This window comes from Ahaetulla prasina, chromosome 1 (genome assembly GCF_028640845.1).
Source record: "Ahaetulla prasina isolate Xishuangbanna chromosome 1, ASM2864084v1, whole genome shotgun sequence".
Classification (NCBI taxonomy): Eukaryota; Metazoa; Chordata; class Lepidosauria; order Squamata; family Colubridae; genus Ahaetulla; species Ahaetulla prasina.
In genome coordinates this window covers 352,428,743-352,433,669 of record NC_080539.1, presented here as the reverse complement: position 1 = coordinate 352,433,669, position 4,927 = coordinate 352,428,743, and positions in this window count along the sequence as shown.

The window sequence follows — 4,927 nt, the reverse complement described above, 5'->3', positions numbered from 1 at the left end:
TGTGATTAACACTTAAGAGTCTGAATGTAATTTACTGAACATCCGTTAGTCTCCTGCCATTGTGCTGGTTTGAACAAAGCCTTGAAAAAGTAGTTCTACTCCTAAACCTTACTTTAATTATAGTAATAATTAAGCTCATATAAAGGTAAAACATTTTGGTATATTATGCCATATAAGATACTCTCTATATATCACAGATATCAAATATCCCTTTAAGGAGGTTTTTGATAATAGACTATCAATATAAATGATACTTGCTGCCTTATTCTTTGTGCAGGAATATTTTAGACATTAAAAGGGGAATGTAAGTGTTGGAAGAAATATCCATCTGGGTTCAGTTCCAAGTGGGGACAAAGACACTGGAAACATGGAGGCTGCTTGGAAAGATGGTTTAATGGTGACCAGGATCACATGGCTTGAGTTCCTGAACAGAAAAGGGGCCGAGATCCTGTGTGCTCCCTGGCTTTATGCTTTTTCTGAGCTTTGAACTTTCTGGGGCACAGGAAGAGTATCCTGATTGGTTGTCAGACTCCCAGGGGGTGGGAGTCTTAGCTAACATTGTAAGTTGTCCTTCAAGCTTGCCTGAGCCTTGCTGGCTGATGTAATCTTCCCAGGTGCCATGTGGTAAGATGGGTAGAGGCTAATCCTATCATGTACTGAGGACCATGTCTTAATCCCATCACCCTGGAGCTGAAGGTCTTCTGTGTTGTAGATAAGATGTCTTTTGTTTTTCTGGGGCTATTAACAAAGGTGGGGGCCGCTTTCCAAGAGCATGTTTCTCCTTTTCTCATCCAGGAAGGTATAATATTCTGCTTTTTAAAATATTTCCTAGAATATTTCATTCTTCTAGGAGGGGGGTGGGTGCTAAATTCCTACATAAAGTTTCCTTCTAGGTTAGCTGGGTAGCTTACCAAATTGTAATACCTGGCTAAATGACAATTACTAAAAATGTTCATCTTGTAATAAAGGGGTTTCTTTAAACACAAGAATAGGTCTAAAAGCTATACTAAAATTATTTAGGTGATTTTTTTTTCCTGGGATAAAAATATACAGCTCCAGTATTCACTAGTTTCAGGTTTGTTTTGATGATTTGGATTTTGAACAGATACAATAGATAAATAGGTATTCAAAGGAGTAGCAAAGTGGAAAATGCTAAGCAATGTTATTTCAAGCTAAAATCAATTTTAAAAGGGGACTGGCATTGCAGAATACTGTGCGGAAACATCTAGTTCCTCTATATAGTGTCCTTATTTCTTCCTGTAAATACTAGAAAAGGCTTGAAGTGTTGGAAGAAATATCCATCTGGTTCAGTTCCAAACTGGAAGAAAGACACTGGAAACATGGAAGCTGATTGGAAAGATGCTTTAATGGTGAACAGAACCACCAGCATTTATGGTTCTCATGCAGCTGACAAAATGAAGTTGGGGGGGGGGGCGAGGGGGTTATACCTTCTTTGGGCTTTGTATTTGAGCTTCCTGTTCCTGTGCAAGAACATGTCCTTTAATAATCTATTGGCTGTTGTCTGAAAGAGGAAATGCAAATCCTAGGTGTTTGAGCTAATCTGGTCAACCTCTGGCTTATTGTTTATCTGAGCTCCCAGGTTTGAAGTTTGGAGGGCTCTGAGATGGTGCAATGAAGGGGCTTGTGTTCTGAAAGAGTGTTGGGCAATTCCTATTGTGGCTTAATGGCCTTCATCCTGTCTTGGATCTTGGGTGAGGAGTTGCTTCTAATCCTACCATTCTGCCTTTGTTCAGACTTTGCTGCAGGGAGTTTCAAAATATCCTGTCTTGAATGGATTTCTGCCTGCAGTATTTGCTATGCTTATGAATAGAACTATCTAGATACTTGTCTTACTCTTTCAATAAGCTCTTTATCTGTTACATGCTAGCATCTACTGTGGGCTATTAAGAAGACTTGGGGGCTGCTTCCTGCCTCTAAAAAAACATGTTTCTTCATTTCTCATTTAGGGAAATATAATATTCTGCCTTTTTAATATTCCTCAAAATATTTCAGTCTTCTAGGAGGATGGGCGGCTTCCCACAGAACCCTGCAAAAAAAGCATGTTGAAAAGAAAAAATGGAATCCCAAGGACAGTGATTTAAGAAAATTTGAGGGGAGAATTGAAAAGTGCCTAAAAAAGAGCAAGCCTCTGAACAGAAGCACTCAATTGCAGCATTTTATTTCATGTTTCATTTTTCCCTGTTGGAAGAAATATCCATCTGGGTTCAGTTCCAAGTGGGGACAAAGACACTGGAAACATGGAGGCTGCTTGGAAAGATGGTTTAATGGTGGCCAGGATCACATGGCTTGAGATCCTGAACAGAAAAGGGGGCCGAGATCCTGTGTGCTCCCTGGCTTTATGCTTTTTCTGAGCTTTGACCTTTCTGGGGCACAGGAAGAATATCCTGATTGGTTGTCAGACTCCCAGGGGGTGGGAGTCTTAGCTAGCCTTGCTGGCTGTCTCTCAAGCTTGCTTGAGCCTTGCCATGTGGTGAGTTTCAGTTGTATTGTGTTGCAAATCATGGGGGGATTGAGTGAGCTTGGTTGAAGCCTTAATTGCCCATTGACAAAGGTGGGGAGAATGAGTGAGCTTAGCTGAGGCTTTTAATGGCCCATTGACAAAGGTGGGGGGGGAGTCAGGAAGTTGCAGGGAGCTCCTTTGTCTTTAAAATATGTTTCTCCATTTCTCATCCAGGAAGGTATAATATTCTGCTTTTTAAAATATTTCCTAGAATATTTCATTCTTCTAGGAGGGGGGTGGGTGCTAAATTCCTACATTCCCTTCAGTCAGCCTGACCCTATTGTTGGTGGGAATAAGGACCTCACGTCTAATGTCATTGAATACAGCAAAGTGAACAGAAGTGCATTCTCAGGTTCACACTTAATTGTTGCCTCTGAGCATCATTGATAAATTGTTGGCACAATTTCTCACCATTTTGAGGGAAGCGTATTAAAATTAATGCAACTTTTAATGCTGTTGGAAGAAATATCCATCTGGGTTCAGTTCCAAGTGGGGACAAAGACACTGGAAACATGGAGGCTGCTTGGAAAGATGGTTTAATGGTGGTCAGGATCACATGGCTTGAGTTCCTGAACAGAAAGGGGCCCGAGATCCTGTGTGCTCCCTGGTTTTATGATTTTTCTGAGCTTTGACCTTTCTGGGGCACAGGAAGAGTATCCTGATTGGTTGTCAGACTCCCAGGGGGTGGGGGTCTTAGCTAGCCTTGCTGGCTGTCTCTCAAGCTTGCTTGAGCCTTGCCATGTGGTGAGTTTCAGTTGTATTGTGTTGCAAATCATGGGGGGATTGAGTGAGCTTGGTTGAAGCCTTAATTGCCCATTGACAAAGGTGGGGAGAATGAGTGAGCTTAGCTGAGGCTTTTAATGGCCCATTGACAAAGGTGGGGGGGGAGTCAGGAAGTTGCAGGGAGCTCCTTTGTCTTTAAAATATGTTTCTCCATTTCTCATCCAGGAAGGTATAATATTCTGCTTTTTAAAATATTTCCTAGAATATTTCATTCTTCTAGGAGGGGGGTGGGTGCTAAATTCCTACATTCCCTTCAGTCAGCCTGACCCTATTGTTGGTGGGAATAAGGACCTCACGTCTAATGTCATTGAATACAGCAAAGTGAACAGAAGTGCATTCTCAGGTTCACACTTAATTGTTGCCTCTGAGCATCATTGATAAATTGTTGGCACAATTTCTCACCATTTTGAGGGAAGCGTATTAAAATTAATGCAACTTTTAATGCTGTTGGAAGAAATATCCATCTGGGTTCAGTTCAAGTGGGGACAAAGACACTGGAAACATGGAAGCTGATTGGAAAGATGGTTTAATGGTGGTCAGGATCACATGGCTTGAGTTCCTGAACAGAAAAGGGCCGAGATCCTGTGTGCTCCCTGGTTTTATGATTTTCTGAGCTCTGACCTTTCTGGGGCACAGGAAGAGTATCCTGATTGGTTGTCAGACTCCCAGGGGGTGGGGGTCTTAGCTAGCCTTGCTGGCTGTCTCTCAAGCTTGCTTGAGCCTTGCCATGTGGTGAGTTTCAGTTGTATTGTGTTGCAAATCATGGGGGGATTGAGTGAGCTTGGTTGAAGCCTTAATTGCCCATTGACAAAGGTGGGGAGAATGAGTGAGCTTAGCTGAGGCTTTTAATGGCCCATTGACAAAGGTGGGGGGGGAGTCAGGAAGTTGCAGGGAGCTCCTTTGTCTTTAAAATATGTTTCTCCATTTCTCATCCAGGAAGGTATAATATTCTGCTTTTTAAAATATTTCCTAGAATATTTCATTCTTCTAGGAGGGGGGTGGGTGCTAAATTCCTACATTCCCTTCAGTCAGCCTGACCCTATTGTTGGTGGGAATAAGGACCTCACGTCTAATGTCATTGAATACAGCAAAGTGAACAGAAGTGCATTCTCAGGTTCACACTTAATTGTTGCCTCTGAGCATCATTGATAAATTGTTGGCACAATTTCTCACCATTTTGAGGGAAGCGTATTAAAATTAATGCAACTTTTAATGCTGTTGGAAGAAATATCCATCTGGGTTCAGTTCCAAGTGGGGACAAAGACACTGGAAACATGGAGGCTGCTTGGAAAGATGGTTTAATGGTGGTCAGGATCACATGGCTTGAGTTCCTGAACAGAAAAGGGGCCGAGATCCTGTGTGCTCCCTGGTTTTATGATTTTTCTGAGCTTTGACCTTTCTGGGGCACAGGAAGAGTATCCTGATTGGTTGTCAGACTCCCAGGGGGTGGGGGTCTTAGCTAGCCTTGCTGGCTGTCTCTCAAGCTTGCTTGAGCCTTGCCATGTGGTGAGTTTCAGTTGTATTGTGTTGCAAATCATGGGGGGATTGAGTGAGCTTGGTTGAAGCCTTAATTGCCCATTGACAAAGGTGGGGAGAATGAGTGAGCTTAGCTGAGGCTTTTAA